The 12718-nt window shown below is 46.8% G+C and overlaps 38 non-coding genes across 38 annotated transcripts; all 38 read right to left on the bottom strand.

The window, feature by feature from the left end:
• Positions 1 to 452: 452 nt before the first annotated feature.
• Positions 453 to 571, bottom strand: LOC138475698 (5S ribosomal RNA). Its single transcript, XR_011269819.1, has one exon. It is a non-coding gene; the product is annotated as a 5S ribosomal RNA (ribosomal RNA).
• Positions 572 to 677: 106 nt separating this feature from the next.
• On the bottom strand, positions 678 to 796 carry LOC138475697 (5S ribosomal RNA). Its single transcript, XR_011269818.1, has one exon. It is a non-coding gene; the product is annotated as a 5S ribosomal RNA (ribosomal RNA).
• Positions 797 to 902: 106 nt separating this feature from the next.
• LOC138479393 (5S ribosomal RNA) lies at positions 903 to 1021 on the bottom strand. The gene has a single exon (XR_011273172.1). It is a non-coding gene; the product is annotated as a 5S ribosomal RNA (ribosomal RNA).
• Positions 1022 to 1127: 106 nt separating this feature from the next.
• LOC138475696 (5S ribosomal RNA) lies at positions 1128 to 1246 on the bottom strand. Its single transcript, XR_011269817.1, has one exon. It is a non-coding gene; the product is annotated as a 5S ribosomal RNA (ribosomal RNA).
• A 464-nt stretch (positions 1247 to 1710) lies between these two features.
• LOC138477899 (5S ribosomal RNA) lies at positions 1711 to 1829 on the bottom strand. The gene has a single exon (XR_011271816.1). It is a non-coding gene; the product is annotated as a 5S ribosomal RNA (ribosomal RNA).
• A 106-nt stretch (positions 1830 to 1935) lies between these two features.
• LOC138478360 (5S ribosomal RNA) lies at positions 1936 to 2054 on the bottom strand. Its single transcript, XR_011272235.1, has one exon. It is a non-coding gene; the product is annotated as a 5S ribosomal RNA (ribosomal RNA).
• A 463-nt stretch (positions 2055 to 2517) lies between these two features.
• LOC138480094 (5S ribosomal RNA) lies at positions 2518 to 2636 on the bottom strand. The gene has a single exon (XR_011273808.1). It is a non-coding gene; the product is annotated as a 5S ribosomal RNA (ribosomal RNA).
• Positions 2637 to 2742: 106 nt separating this feature from the next.
• LOC138475695 (5S ribosomal RNA) lies at positions 2743 to 2861 on the bottom strand. The gene has a single exon (XR_011269816.1). It is a non-coding gene; the product is annotated as a 5S ribosomal RNA (ribosomal RNA).
• A 106-nt stretch (positions 2862 to 2967) lies between these two features.
• On the bottom strand, positions 2968 to 3086 carry LOC138479287 (5S ribosomal RNA). The gene has a single exon (XR_011273076.1). It is a non-coding gene; the product is annotated as a 5S ribosomal RNA (ribosomal RNA).
• Positions 3087 to 3554: 468 nt separating this feature from the next.
• LOC138475693 (5S ribosomal RNA) lies at positions 3555 to 3673 on the bottom strand. The gene has a single exon (XR_011269815.1). It is a non-coding gene; the product is annotated as a 5S ribosomal RNA (ribosomal RNA).
• Positions 3674 to 3779: 106 nt separating this feature from the next.
• Positions 3780 to 3898, bottom strand: LOC138475692 (5S ribosomal RNA). Its single transcript, XR_011269814.1, has one exon. It is a non-coding gene; the product is annotated as a 5S ribosomal RNA (ribosomal RNA).
• Positions 3899 to 4004: 106 nt separating this feature from the next.
• On the bottom strand, positions 4005 to 4123 carry LOC138479392 (5S ribosomal RNA). Its single transcript, XR_011273171.1, has one exon. It is a non-coding gene; the product is annotated as a 5S ribosomal RNA (ribosomal RNA).
• Positions 4124 to 4229: 106 nt separating this feature from the next.
• Positions 4230 to 4348, bottom strand: LOC138475690 (5S ribosomal RNA). The gene has a single exon (XR_011269812.1). It is a non-coding gene; the product is annotated as a 5S ribosomal RNA (ribosomal RNA).
• A 463-nt stretch (positions 4349 to 4811) lies between these two features.
• On the bottom strand, positions 4812 to 4930 carry LOC138480208 (5S ribosomal RNA). Its single transcript, XR_011273912.1, has one exon. It is a non-coding gene; the product is annotated as a 5S ribosomal RNA (ribosomal RNA).
• A 107-nt stretch (positions 4931 to 5037) lies between these two features.
• Positions 5038 to 5156, bottom strand: LOC138475689 (5S ribosomal RNA). The gene has a single exon (XR_011269811.1). It is a non-coding gene; the product is annotated as a 5S ribosomal RNA (ribosomal RNA).
• Positions 5157 to 5262: 106 nt separating this feature from the next.
• LOC138475688 (5S ribosomal RNA) lies at positions 5263 to 5381 on the bottom strand. Its single transcript, XR_011269810.1, has one exon. It is a non-coding gene; the product is annotated as a 5S ribosomal RNA (ribosomal RNA).
• A 106-nt stretch (positions 5382 to 5487) lies between these two features.
• LOC138475687 (5S ribosomal RNA) lies at positions 5488 to 5606 on the bottom strand. Its single transcript, XR_011269809.1, has one exon. It is a non-coding gene; the product is annotated as a 5S ribosomal RNA (ribosomal RNA).
• A 464-nt stretch (positions 5607 to 6070) lies between these two features.
• Positions 6071 to 6189, bottom strand: LOC138475686 (5S ribosomal RNA). The gene has a single exon (XR_011269808.1). It is a non-coding gene; the product is annotated as a 5S ribosomal RNA (ribosomal RNA).
• A 106-nt stretch (positions 6190 to 6295) lies between these two features.
• LOC138480017 (5S ribosomal RNA) lies at positions 6296 to 6414 on the bottom strand. Its single transcript, XR_011273738.1, has one exon. It is a non-coding gene; the product is annotated as a 5S ribosomal RNA (ribosomal RNA).
• A 106-nt stretch (positions 6415 to 6520) lies between these two features.
• On the bottom strand, positions 6521 to 6639 carry LOC138477676 (5S ribosomal RNA). Its single transcript, XR_011271613.1, has one exon. It is a non-coding gene; the product is annotated as a 5S ribosomal RNA (ribosomal RNA).
• Positions 6640 to 6745: 106 nt separating this feature from the next.
• Positions 6746 to 6864, bottom strand: LOC138475685 (5S ribosomal RNA). The gene has a single exon (XR_011269807.1). It is a non-coding gene; the product is annotated as a 5S ribosomal RNA (ribosomal RNA).
• Positions 6865 to 7328: 464 nt separating this feature from the next.
• On the bottom strand, positions 7329 to 7447 carry LOC138475684 (5S ribosomal RNA). The gene has a single exon (XR_011269806.1). It is a non-coding gene; the product is annotated as a 5S ribosomal RNA (ribosomal RNA).
• Positions 7448 to 7554: 107 nt separating this feature from the next.
• Positions 7555 to 7673, bottom strand: LOC138479155 (5S ribosomal RNA). Its single transcript, XR_011272956.1, has one exon. It is a non-coding gene; the product is annotated as a 5S ribosomal RNA (ribosomal RNA).
• A 464-nt stretch (positions 7674 to 8137) lies between these two features.
• Positions 8138 to 8256, bottom strand: LOC138475682 (5S ribosomal RNA). The gene has a single exon (XR_011269805.1). It is a non-coding gene; the product is annotated as a 5S ribosomal RNA (ribosomal RNA).
• Positions 8257 to 8362: 106 nt separating this feature from the next.
• On the bottom strand, positions 8363 to 8481 carry LOC138475681 (5S ribosomal RNA). The gene has a single exon (XR_011269804.1). It is a non-coding gene; the product is annotated as a 5S ribosomal RNA (ribosomal RNA).
• Positions 8482 to 8587: 106 nt separating this feature from the next.
• Positions 8588 to 8706, bottom strand: LOC138479391 (5S ribosomal RNA). Its single transcript, XR_011273170.1, has one exon. It is a non-coding gene; the product is annotated as a 5S ribosomal RNA (ribosomal RNA).
• A 106-nt stretch (positions 8707 to 8812) lies between these two features.
• Positions 8813 to 8931, bottom strand: LOC138475680 (5S ribosomal RNA). The gene has a single exon (XR_011269803.1). It is a non-coding gene; the product is annotated as a 5S ribosomal RNA (ribosomal RNA).
• Positions 8932 to 9394: 463 nt separating this feature from the next.
• Positions 9395 to 9513, bottom strand: LOC138480207 (5S ribosomal RNA). The gene has a single exon (XR_011273911.1). It is a non-coding gene; the product is annotated as a 5S ribosomal RNA (ribosomal RNA).
• A 106-nt stretch (positions 9514 to 9619) lies between these two features.
• Positions 9620 to 9738, bottom strand: LOC138475678 (5S ribosomal RNA). Its single transcript, XR_011269801.1, has one exon. It is a non-coding gene; the product is annotated as a 5S ribosomal RNA (ribosomal RNA).
• Positions 9739 to 9844: 106 nt separating this feature from the next.
• LOC138475677 (5S ribosomal RNA) lies at positions 9845 to 9963 on the bottom strand. The gene has a single exon (XR_011269800.1). It is a non-coding gene; the product is annotated as a 5S ribosomal RNA (ribosomal RNA).
• A 106-nt stretch (positions 9964 to 10069) lies between these two features.
• LOC138475676 (5S ribosomal RNA) lies at positions 10070 to 10188 on the bottom strand. The gene has a single exon (XR_011269799.1). It is a non-coding gene; the product is annotated as a 5S ribosomal RNA (ribosomal RNA).
• Positions 10189 to 10652: 464 nt separating this feature from the next.
• Positions 10653 to 10771, bottom strand: LOC138475675 (5S ribosomal RNA). Its single transcript, XR_011269798.1, has one exon. It is a non-coding gene; the product is annotated as a 5S ribosomal RNA (ribosomal RNA).
• Positions 10772 to 10877: 106 nt separating this feature from the next.
• Positions 10878 to 10996, bottom strand: LOC138480298 (5S ribosomal RNA). Its single transcript, XR_011273986.1, has one exon. It is a non-coding gene; the product is annotated as a 5S ribosomal RNA (ribosomal RNA).
• A 106-nt stretch (positions 10997 to 11102) lies between these two features.
• On the bottom strand, positions 11103 to 11221 carry LOC138475674 (5S ribosomal RNA). Its single transcript, XR_011269797.1, has one exon. It is a non-coding gene; the product is annotated as a 5S ribosomal RNA (ribosomal RNA).
• Positions 11222 to 11327: 106 nt separating this feature from the next.
• Positions 11328 to 11446, bottom strand: LOC138479506 (5S ribosomal RNA). The gene has a single exon (XR_011273275.1). It is a non-coding gene; the product is annotated as a 5S ribosomal RNA (ribosomal RNA).
• A 464-nt stretch (positions 11447 to 11910) lies between these two features.
• Positions 11911 to 12029, bottom strand: LOC138479050 (5S ribosomal RNA). The gene has a single exon (XR_011272860.1). It is a non-coding gene; the product is annotated as a 5S ribosomal RNA (ribosomal RNA).
• Positions 12030 to 12135: 106 nt separating this feature from the next.
• Positions 12136 to 12254, bottom strand: LOC138475673 (5S ribosomal RNA). Its single transcript, XR_011269796.1, has one exon. It is a non-coding gene; the product is annotated as a 5S ribosomal RNA (ribosomal RNA).
• A 106-nt stretch (positions 12255 to 12360) lies between these two features.
• On the bottom strand, positions 12361 to 12479 carry LOC138475671 (5S ribosomal RNA). Its single transcript, XR_011269795.1, has one exon. It is a non-coding gene; the product is annotated as a 5S ribosomal RNA (ribosomal RNA).
• Positions 12480 to 12718: the final 239 nt, after the last annotated feature.

The following is a 12718-nucleotide window of genomic DNA, read 5'->3' as shown; positions in this document are numbered from 1 at the left end:
AAGAATATTACTCTTATGCATTTGCATTTAGTAAGCTAAGCCATGCAGCCACTTGCAACATGATACCACGCTCATCGCTCGATCAGCGCTCGATCAGGCGAGATATATAAGACTGGTGGGCCCATTCAGGACTCCTATGTCTGGTAGGATAACTTTAATCCATCCATCCTGTTTCTGTTGCAGGGAGGTGGAGAGAACAATCAACACAATAACGGCTTTCTTTCATGCCTCTTGAAGGACTCAATATTCTCTGTACTGCATTACATGTGAAAGTCGATTTATTACCCATGAACACACTACCTGTATGCTAATTATATGTAAATAGGTAGCTCCAGCCCTCATAATGTTGTCCAACATTTCCGCTATAAAACGGGATAAAATTATTTTGGAAACATACCAAATTTGAAAAGTAATTGAGAAGTTGTGCAATTACTAATCATGGAGCACAAAATAGCCTACAGCACCTGGTATTCCCAGGCGGTCTCCCATCCAGGTACTAACTAGGCCCGACACTGCTTAGCTTCCGAGATCAGACGAGATCGGGCGCATTCAGTGTGGTGTGGCCGTAGGCTCTGGGCCTAGTGAGTTTTGTACTTTTAAGCATCTAGTCGGCTAGACCTTGCAGTTTTGAAAGGCAATTGAGAAATGGCTCACTTCCTGAACTTGGAGCACAAAAAAGCCTACAGCACCTGGTATTCCCAGGCGGTCTCCCATCCAGGTACTAACTAGGCCCGACACTGCTTAGCTTCCGAGATCAGACGAGATCGGGCGCATTCAGTGTGGTGTGGCCGTAGGCTCTGGTCCTAGTGAGTTTTGTACTTTTAAGCATCTAGTCGGCTAGACCTTGCAGTTTTGAAAGGCAATTGAGAAATGGCTCACTTCCTGAACTTGGAGCACAAAAAGGCCTACAGCACCTGGTATTCCCAGGCCGTCTCCCATCCAGGTACTAACTAGGCCCGACACTGCTTAGCTTCCGAGATCAGACGAGATCGGGCGCATTCAGTGTGGTGTGGCCGTAGGCTCTGGGCCTAGTGAGTTTTGTACTTTTAAGCATCTAGTCGGCTAGACCTTGCAGTTTTGAAAGGCAATTGAGAAATGGCTCACTTCCTGAACTTGGAGCACAAAAAAGCCTACAGCACCTGGTATTCCCAGGCGGTCTCCCATCCAGGTACTAACTAGGCCCGACACTGCTTAGCTTCCGAGATCAGACGAGATCGGGCGCATTCAGTGTGGTGTGGCCGTAGGCTCTAGAAATGCTAAGAATATTACTCTTATGCATTTGCATTTAGTAAGCTAAGCCATGCAGCCACTTGCAACATGATACCACGCTCATCGCTCGATCAGCGCTTGATCAGGCGAGATATATAAGACTGGTGGGCCCATTCAGGACTCCTATGTCTGGTAGGATAACTTTAATCCATCCATCCTGTTTCTGTTGCAGGGAGGTGGAGAGAACAATCAACACAATAACGGCTTTCTTTCATGCCTCTTGAAGGACTCAATATTCTCTGTACTGCATTACATGTGAAAGTCGATTTATTACCCATGAACACACTACCTGTATGCTAATTATATGTAAATAGGTAGCTCCAGCCCTCATAATGTTGTCCAACATTTCCGCTATAAAACGGGATAAAATTATTTTGGAAACATACCAAATTTGAAAAGTAATTGAGAAGTTGCGCAATTACTAATCATGGAGCACAAAATAGCCTACAGCACCTGGTATTCCCAGGCGGTCTCCCATCCAGGTACTAACTAGGCCCGACACTGCTTCGCTTCCGAGATCAGACGAGATCGGGCGCATTCAGTGTGGTGTGGCCGTAGGCTCTGGGCCTAGTGAGTTTTGTACTTTTAAGCATCTAGTCGGCTAGACCTTGCAGTTTTGAAAGGCAATTGAGAAATGGCTCACTTCCTGAACTTGGAGCACAAAAAAGCCTACAGCACCTGGTATTCCCAGGCAGTCTCCCATCCAGGTACTAACTAGGCCCGACACTGCTTAGCTTCCGAGATCAGACGAGATCGGGCGCATTCAGTGTGGTGTGGCCGTAGGCTCTAGAAATGCTAAGAATATTACTCTTATGCATTTGCATTTAGTAAGCTAAGCCATGCAGCCACTTGCAACATGATACCACGCTCATCGCTCGATCAGGCTCGATCAGGCGAGATATATAAGACTGGTGGGCCCATTCAGGACTCCTATGTCTGGTAGGATAACTTTAATCCATCCATCCTGTTTCTGTTGCAGGGAGATGGAGAGAACAATCAACACAATAACGGCTTTCTTTCATGCCTCTTGAAGGACTCAATATTCTCTGTACTGCATTACATGTGAAAGTCGATTTATTACCCATGAACACACTACCTGTATGCTAATTATATGTAAATAGGTAGCTCCAGCCCTCATAATGTTGTCCAACATTTCCGCTATAAAACGGGATAAAATTATTTTGGAAACATACCAAATTTGAAAAGTAATTGAGAAGTTGTGCAATTACTAATCATGGAGCACAAAATAGCCTACAGCACCTGGTATTCCCAGGCGGTCTCCCTTCCAGGTACTAACTAGGCCCGACACTACTTAGCTTCCGAGATCAGACGAGATCGGGCACATTCAGTGTGGTGTGGCCGTAGGCTCTGGTCCTAGTGAGTTTTGTACTTTTAAGCATCTAGTCGGCTAGACCTTGCAGTTTTGAAAGGCAATTGAGAAATGGCTCACTTCCTGAACTTGGAGCACAAAAAAGCCTACAGCACCTGGTATTCCCAGGCGGTCTCCCATCCAGGTACTAACTAGGCCCGACACTGCTTAGCTTCCGAGATCAGACGAGATCGGGCGCATTCAGTGTGGTGTGGCCGTAGGCTCTGGGCCTAGTGAGTTTTGTACTTTTAAGCATCTAGTCGGCTAGACCTTGCAGTTTTGAAAGGCAATTGAGAAATGGCTCACTTCCTGAACTTGGAGCACAAAAAAGCCTACAGCACCTGGTATTCCCAGGCGGTCTCCCATCCAGGTACTAACTAGGCCCGACACTGCTTAGCTTCCGAGATCAGACGAGATCGGGCGCATTCAGTCTGGTGTGGCTGTAGGCTCTAGTAATGCTAAGAATATTACTCTTATGCATTTGCATTTAGTAAGCTAAGCCATGCAGCCACTTGCAACATGATACCACGCTCATCGCTCGATCAGCGCTCGATCAGGCGAGATATATAAGACTGGTGGGCCCATTCAGGACTCCTATGTCTGGTAGGATAACTTTAATCCATCCATCCATCCTGTTTCTGTTGCAGGGAGGTGGAGAGAACAATCAACACAATAACGGCTTTCTTTCATGCCTCTTGAAGGACTCAATATTCTCTGTACTGCATTACATGTGAAAGTCGATTTATTACCCATGAACACACTACCTGTATGCTAATTATATGTAAATAGGTAGCTCCAGCCCTCATAATGTTGTCCAACATTTCCGCTATAAAACGGGATAAAATTATTTTGGAAACATACCAAATTTGAAAAGTAATTGAGAAGTTGTGCAATTACTAATCATGGAGCACAAAATAGCCTACAGCACCTGGTATTCCCAGGCGGTCTCCCATCCAGGTACTAACTAGGCCCGACACTGCTTAGCTTCCGAGATCAGACGAGATCGGGCGCATTCAGTGTGGTGTGGCCGTAGGCTCTGGGCCTAGTGAGTTTTGTACTTTTAAGCATCTAGTCGGCTAGACCTTGCAGTTTTGAAAGGCAATTGAGAAATGGCTCACTTCCTGAACTTGGAGCACAAAAAAGCCTACAGCACCTGGTATTCCCAGGCGGTCTCCCATCCAGGTACTAACTAGGCCCGACACTGCTTAGCTTCCGAGATCAGACGAGATCGGGCGCATTCAGTGTGGTGTGGCCGTAGGCTCTGGTCCTAGTGAGTTTTGTACTTTTAAGCATCTAGTCGGCTAGACCTTGCAGTTTTGAAAGGCAATTGAGAAATGGCTCACTTCCTGAACTTGGAGCACAAAAAGGCCTACAGCACCTGGTATTCCCAGGCCGTCTCCCATCCAGGTACTAACTAGGCCCGACACTGCTTAGCTTCCGAGATCAGACGAGATCGGGCGCATTCAGTGTGGTGTGGCCGTAGGCTCTGGGCCTAGTGAGTTTTGTACTTTTAAGCATCTAGTCGGCTAGACCTTGCAGTTTTGAAAGGCAATTGAGAAATGGCTCACTTCCTGAACTTGGAGCACAAAAAAGCCTACAGCACCTGGTATTCCCAGGCGGTCTCCCATCCAGGTACTAACTAGGCCCGACACTGCTTAGCTTCCGAGATCAGACGAGATCGGGCGCATTCAGTGTGGTGTGGCCGTAGGCTCTAGAAATGCTAAGAATATTACTCTTATGCATTTGCATTTAGTAAGCTAAGCCATGCAGCCACTTGCAACATGATACCACGCTCATCGCTCGATCAGGCTCGATCAGGCGAGATATATAAGACTGGTGGGCCCATTCAGGACTCCTATGTCTGGTAGGATAACTTTAATCCATCCATCCTGTTTCTGTTGCAGGGAGGTGGAGAGAACAATCAACACAATAACGGCTTTCTTTCATGCCTCTTGAAGGACTCAATATTCTCTGTACTGCATTACATGTGAAAGTCGATTTATTACCCATGAACACACTACCTGTATGCTAATTATATGTAAATAGGTAGCTCCAGCCCTCATAATGTTGTCCAACATTTCCGCTATAAAACGGGATAAAATTATTTTGGAAACATACCAAATTTGAAAAGTAATTGAGAAGTTGTGCAATTACTAATCATGGAGCACAAAATAGCCTACAGCACCTGGTATTCCCAGGCGGTCTCCCATCCAGGTACTAACTAGGCCTGAAACTGCTTAGCTTCCGAGATCAGACGAGATCGGGCGCATTCAGTGTGGTGTGGCCGTAGGCTCAGGGCCTAGTGAGTTTTGTACTTTTAAGCATCTAGTCGGCTAGACCTTGCAGTTTTGAAAGGCAATTGAGAAATGGCTCACTTCCTGAACTTGGAGCACAAAAAAAGCCTACAGCACCTGGTATTCCCAGGCGGTCTCCCATCCAGGTACTAACTAGGCCCGACACTGCTTAGCTTCCGAGATCAGACGAGATCGGGCGCATTCAGTGTGGTGTGGCCGTAGGCTCTGGTCCTAGTGAGTTTTGTACTTTTAAGCATCTAGTCGGCTAGACCTTGCAGTTTTGAAAGGCAATTGAGAAATGGCTCACTTCCTGAACTTGGAGCACAAAAAAGCCTACAGCACCTGGTATTCCCAGGCGGTCTCCCATCCAGGTACTAACTAGGCCCGACACTGCTTAGCTTCCGAGATCAGACGAGATCGGGCGCATTCAGTGTGGTGTGGCCGTAGGCTCTGGGCCTAGTGAGTTTTGTACTTTTAAGCATCTAGTCGGCTAGACCTTGCAGTTTTGAAAGGCAATTGAGAAATGGCTCACTTCCTGAACTTGGAGCACAAAAAAGCCTACAGCACCTGGTATTCCCAGGCGGTCTCCCATCCAGGTACTAACTAGGCCCGACACTGCTTAGCTTCCGAGATCAGACGAGATCGGGCGCATTCAGTGTGGTGTGGCCGTAGGCTCGAGTAATGCTAAGAATATTACTCTTATGCATTTGCATTTAGTAAGCTAAGCCATGCAGCCACTTGCAACATGATACCACTCTCATCGGTCGATCAGCGCTCGATCAGGCGAGATATATAAGACTGGTGGGCCCATTCAGGACTCCTATGTCTGGTAGGATAACTTTAATCCATCCATCCTGTTTCTGTTGCAGGGAGGTGGAGAGAACAATCAACACAATAACGCCTTTCTTTCATGCCTCTTGAAGGACTCAATATTCTCTGTACTGCATTACATGTGAAAGTCGATTTATTACCCATGAACACACTACCTGTATGCTAATTATATGTAAATAGGTAGCTCCAGCCCTCATAATGTTGTCCAACATTTCCGCTATAAAACGGGATAAAATTATTTTGGAAACATACCAAATTTGAAAAGTAATTGAGAAGTTGTGCAATTACTAATCATGGAGCACAAAATAGCCTACAGCACCTGGTATTCCCAGGCGGTCTCCCATCCAGGTACTAACTAGGCCCGACACTGCTTAGCTTCCGAGATCAGACGAGATCGGGCGCATTCAGTGTGGTGTGGCCGTAGGCTCTGGGCCTAGTGAGTTTTGTACTTTTAAGCATCTAGTCGGCTAGACCTTGCAGTTTTGAAAGGCAATTGAGAAATGGCTCACTTCCTGAACTTGGAGCACAAAAAAGCCTACAGCACCTGGTATTCCCAGGCAGTCTCCCATCCAGGTACTAACTAGGCCCGACACTGCTTAGCTTCTGAGATCAGACGAGATCGGGCGCATTCAGTGTGGTGTGGCCGTAGGCTCTGGTCCTAGTGAGTTTTGTACTTTTAAGCATCTAGTCGGCTAGACCTTGCAGTTTTGAAAGGCAATTGAGAAATGGCTCACTTCCTGAACTTGGAGCACAAAAAAGCCTACAGCACCTGGTATTCCCAGGCGGTCCCCCATCCAGGTACTAACTAGGCCCGACACTGCTTAGCTTCCGAGATCAGACGAGATCGGGCGCATTCAGTGTGGTGTGGCCGTAGGCTCTGGGCCTAGTGAGTTTTGTACTTTTAAGCATCTAGTCGGCTAGACCTTGCAGTTTTGAAAGGCAATTGAGAAATGGCTCACTTCCTGAACTTGGAGCACAAAAAAGCCTACAGCACCTGGTATTCCCAGGCGGTCTCCCATCCAGGTACTAACTAGGCCCGACACTGCTTAGCTTCCGAGATCAGACGAGATCGGGCGCATTCAGTGTGGTGTGGCCGTAGGCTCTAGAAATGCTAAGAATATTACTCTTATGCATTTGCATTTAGTAAGCTAAGCCATGCAGCCACTTGCAACATGATACCACGCTCATCGCTCGATCAGCGCTTGATCAGGCGAGATATATAAGACTGGTGGGCCCATTCAGGACTCCTATGTCTGGTAGGATAACTTTAATCCATCCATCCTGTTTCTGTTGCAGGGAGGTGGAGAGAACAATCAACACAATAACGGCTTTCTTTCATGCCTCTTGAAGGACTCAATATTCTCTGTACTGCATTACATGTGAAAGTCGATTTATTACCCATGAACACACTACCTGTATGCTAATTATATGTAAATAGGTAGCTCCAGCCCTCATAATGTTGTCCAACATTTCCGCTATAAAACGGGATAAAATTATTTTGGAAACATACCAAATTTGAAAAGTAATTGAGAAGTTGCGCAATTACTAATCATGGAGCACAAAATAGCCTACAGCACCTGGTATTCCCAGGCGGTCTCCCATCCAGGTACTAACTAGGCCCGACACTGCTTAGCTTCCGAGATCAGACGAGATCGGGCGCATTCAGTGTGGTGTGGCCGTAGGCTCTGGGCCTAGTGAGTTTTGTACTTTTAAGCATCTAGTCGGCTAGACCTTGCAGTTTTGAAAGGCAATTGAGAAATGGCTCACTTCCTGAACTTGGAGCACAAAAAAAGCCTACAGCACCTGGTATTCCCAGGCGGTCTCCCATCCAGGTACTAACTAGGCCCGACACTGCTTAGCTTCCGAGATCAGACGAGATCGGGCGCATTCAGTCTGGTGTGGCCGTAGGCTCTAGTAATGCTAAGAATATTACTCTTATGCATTTGCATTTAGTAAGCTAAGCCATGCAGCCACTTGCAACATGATACCACGCTCATCGCTCGATCAGCGCTCGATCAGGCGAGATATATAAGACTGGTGGGCCCATTCAGGACTCCTATGTCTGGTAGGATAACTTTAATCCATCCATCCTGTTTCTGTTGCAGGGAGGTGGAGAGAACAATCAACACAATAACGGCTTTCTTTCATGCCTCTTGAAGGACTCAATATTCTCTGTACTGCATTACATGTGAAAGTCGATTTATTACCCATGAACACACTACCTGTATGCTAATTATATGTAAATAGGTAGCTCCAGCCCTCATAATGTTGTCCAACATTTCCGCTATAAAACGGGATAAAATTATTTTGGAAACATACCAAATTTGAAAAGTAATTGAGAAGTTGTGCAATTACTAATCATGGAGCACAAAATAGCCTACAGCACCTGGTATTCCCAGGCGGTCTCCCATCCAGGTACTAACTAGGCCCGACACTGCTTAGCTTCCGAGATCAGACGAGATCGGGCGCATTCAGTGTGGTGTGGCCGTAGGCTCTGGGCCTAGTGAGTTTTGTACTTTTAAGCATCTAGTCGGCTAGACCTTGCAGTTTTGAAAGGCAATTGAGAAATGGCTCACTTCCTGAACTTGGAGCACAAAAAAGCCTACAGCACCTGGTATTCCCAGGCGGTCTCCCATCCAGGTACTAACTAGGCCCGACACTGCTTAGCTTCCGAGATCAGACGAGATCGGGCGCATTCAGTGTGGTGTGGCCGTAGGCTCTGGTCCTAGTGAGTTTTGTACTTTTAAGCATCTAGTCGGCTAGACCTTGCAGTTTTGAAAGGCAATTGAGAAATGGCTCACTTCCTGAACTTGGAGCACAAAAAGGCCTACAGCACCTGGTATTCCCAGGCCGTCTCCCATCCAGGTACTAACTAGGCCCGACACTGCTTAGCTTCCGAGATCAGACGAGATCGGGCGCATTCAGTGTGGTGTGGCCGTAGGCTCTGGGCCTAGTGAGTTTTGTACTTTTAAGCATCTAGTCGGCTAGACCTTGCAGTTTTGAAAGGCAATTGAGAAATGGCTCACTTCCTGAACTTGGAGCACAAAAAAGCCTACAGCACCTGGTATTCCCAGGCGGTCTCCCATCCAGGTACTAACTAGGCCCGACACTGCTTAGCTTCCGAGATCAGACGAGATCGGGCGCATTCAGTGTGGTGTGGCCGTAGGCTCTAGAAATGCTAAGAATATTACTCTTATGCATTTGCATTTAGTAAGCTAAGCCATGCAGCCACTTGCAACATGATACCACGCTCATCGCTCGATCAGGCTCGATCAGGCGAGATATATAAGACTGGTGGGCCCATTCAGGACTCCTATGTCTGGTAGGATAACTTTAATCCATCCATCCTGTTTCTGTTGCAGGGAGGTGGAGAGAACAATCAACACAATAACGGCTTTCTTTCATGCCTCTTGAAGGACTCAATATTCTCTGTACTGCATTACATGTGAAAGTCGATTTATTACCCATGAACACACTACCTGTATGCTAATTATATGTAAATAGGTAGCTCCAGCCCTCATAATGTTGTCCAACATTTCCGCTATAAAACGGGATAAAATTATTTTGGAAACATACCAAATTTGAAAAGTAATTGAGAAGTTGTGCAATTACTAATCATGGAGCACAAAATAGCCTACAGCACCTGGTATTCCCAGGCGGTCTCCCATCCAGGTACTAACTAGGCCTGAAACTGCTTAGCTTCCGAGATCAGACGAGATCGGGCGCATTCAGTGTGGTGTGGCCGTAGGCTCAGGGCCTAGTGAGTTTTGTACTTTTAAGCATCTAGTCGGCTAGACCTTGCAGTTTTGAAAGGCAATTGAGAAATGGCTCACTTCCTGAACTTGGAGCCCAAAAAAGCCTACAGCACCTGGTATTCCCAGGCGGTCTCCCATCCAGGTACTAACTAGGCCCGACACTGCTTAGCTTCCGAGATCAGACGAGATCGGGCGCATTCAGTGTGGTGTGGCCGTAGGCTCTGGTCCTAGTGAGTTTTGTACTTTTAAGCATCTAGTCGGCTAGACCTTGCAGTTTTGAAAGGCAATTGAGAAATGGCTCACTTCCTGAACTTGGAGCACAAAAAAGCCTACAGCACCTGGTATTCCCAGGCGGTCTCCCATCCAGGTACTAACTAGGCCCGACACTGCTTAGCTTCCGAGATCAGACGAGATCGGGCGCATTCAGTGTGGTGTGGCCGTAGGCTCTGGGCCTAGTGAGTTTTGTACTTTTAAGCATCTAGTCGGCTAGACCTTGCAGTTTTGAAAGGCAATTGAGAAATGGCTCACTTCCTGAACTTGGAGCACAAAAAAGCCTACAGCACCTGGTATTCCCAGGCGGTCTCCCATCCAGGTACTAACTAGGCCCGACACTGCTTAGCTTCCGAGATCAGACGAGATCGGGCGCATTCAGTGTGGTGTGGCCGTAGGCTCGAGTAATGCTAAGAATATTACTCTTATGCATTTGCATTTAGTAAGCTAAGCCATGCAGCCACTTGCAACATGATACCACTCTCATCGGTCGATCAGCGCTCGATCAGGCGAGATATATAAGACTGGTGGGCCCATTCAGGACTCCTATGTCTGGTAGGATAACTTTAATCCATCCATCCTGTTTCTGTTGCAGGGAGGTGGAGAGAACAATCAACACAATAATGCCTTTCTTTCATGCCTCTTGAAGGACTCAATATTCTCTGTACTGCATTACATGTGAAAGTCGATTTATTACCCATGAACACACTACCTGTATGCTAATTATATGTAAATAGGTAGCTCCAGCCCTCATAATGTTGTCCAACATTTCCGCTATAAAACGGGATAAAATTATTTTGGAAACATACCAAATTTGAAAAGTAATTGAGAAGTTGTGCAATTACTAATCATGGAGCACAAAATAGCCTACAGCACCTGGTATTCCCAGGCGGTCTCCCATCCAGGTACTAACTAGGCCCGACACTGCTTAGCTTCCGAGATCAGACGAGATCGGGCGCATTCAGTGTGGTGTGGCCGTAGGCTCTGGGCCTAGTGAGTTTTGTACTTTTAAGCATCTAGTCGGCTAGACCTTGCAGTTTTGAAAGGCAATTGAGAAATGGCTCACTTCCTGAACTTGGAGCACAAAAAAGCCTACAGCACCTGGTATTCCCAGGCAGTCTCCCATCCAGGTACTAACTAGGCCCGACACTGCTTAGCTTCTGAGATCAGACGAGATCGGGCGCATTCAGTATGGTGTGGCCGTAGGCTCTGGTCCTAGTGAGTTTTGTACTTTTAAGCATCTAGTCGGCTAGACCTTGCAGTTTTGAAAGGCAATTGAGAAATGGCTCACTTCCTGAACTTGGAGCACAAAAAAGCCTACAGCACCTGGTATTCCCAGGCGGTCTCCCATCCAGGTACTAACTAGGCCCGACACTGCTTAGCTTCCGAGATCAGACGAGATCGGGCGCATTCAGTGTGGTGTGGCCGTAGGCTCTGGGCCTAGTGAGTTTTGTACTTTTAAGCATCTAGTCGGCTAGACCTTGCAGTTTTGAAAGGCAATTGAGAAATGGCTCACTTCCTGAACTTGGAGCACAAAAAAGCCTAAAGCACCTGGTATTCCCAGGCGGTCTCCCATCCAGGTACTAACTAGGCCCGACACTGCTTAGCTTCCGAGATCAGACGAGATCGGGCGCATTCAGTGTGGTGTGGCCGTAGGCTCTAGAAATGCTAAGAATATTACTCTTATGCATTTGCATTTAGTAAGCTAAGCCATGCAGCCACTTGCAACATGATACCACGCTCATCGCTCGATCAGCGCTTGATCAGGCGAGATATATAAGACTGGTGGGCCCATTCAGGACTCCTATGTCTGGTAGGATAACTTTAATCCATCCATCCTGTTTCTGTTGCAGGGAGGTGGAGAGAACAATCAACACAATAACGGCTTTCTTTCATGCCTCTTGAAGGACTCAATATTCTCTGTACTGCATTACATGTGAAAGTCGATTTATTACCCATGAACACACTACCTGTATGCTAATTATATGTAAATAGGTAGCTCCAGCCCTCATAATGTTGTCCAACATTTCCGCTATAAAACGGGATAAAATTATTTTGGAAACATACCAAATTTGAAAAGTAATTGAGAAGTTGCGCAATTACTAATCATGGAGCACAAAATAGCCTACAGCACCTGGTATTCCCAGGCGGTCTCCCATCCAGGTACTAACTAGGCCCGACACTGCTTAGTTTCCGAGATCAGACGAGATCGGGCGCATTCAGTGTGGTGTGGCCGTAGGCTCTGGGCCTAGTGAGTTTTGTACTTTTAAGCATCTAGTCGGCTAGACCTTGCAGTTTTGAAAGGCAATTGAGAAATGGCTCACTTCCTGAACTTGGAGCACAAAAAAGCCTACAGCACCTGGTATTCCCAGGCGGTCTCCCATCCAGGTACTAACTAGGCCCGACACTGCTTAGCTTCCGAGATCAGACGAGATCGGGCGCATTCAGTGTGGTGTGGCCGTAGGCTCTGGGCCTAGTGAGTTTTGTACTTTTAAGCATCTAGTCGGCTAGACCTTGCAGTTTTGAAAGGCAATTGAGAAATGGCTCACTTCCTGAACTTGGAGCACAAAAAAGCCTACAGCACCTGGTATTCCCAGGCGGTCTCCCATCCAGGTACTAACTAGGCCCGACACTGCTTAGCTTCCGAGATCAGACGAGATCGGGCGCATTCAGTGTGGTGTGGCCGTAGGCTCGAGTAATGCTAAGAATATTACTCTTATGCATTTGCATTTAGTAAGCTAAGCCATGCAGCCACTTGCAACATGATACCACTCTCATCGGTCGATCAGCGCTCGATCAGGCGAGATATATAAGACTGGTGGGCCCATTCAGGACTCCTATGTCTGGTAGGATAACTTTAATCCATCCATCCTGTTTCTGTTGCAGGGAGGTGGAGAGAACAATCAACACAATAACGCCTTTCTTTCATG

The sequence above is a fragment of the Ambystoma mexicanum genome, chromosome 8, assembly GCF_040938575.1.
Source record: "Ambystoma mexicanum isolate Mex_15411 chromosome 8, UKY_AmexF1_1, whole genome shotgun sequence".
NCBI lineage: Eukaryota > Metazoa > Chordata > Amphibia > Caudata > Ambystomatidae > Ambystoma > Ambystoma mexicanum.
Note: the sequence above shows the minus strand (reverse complement) of the source record. Positions and strands in the feature narration are given on the sequence as shown.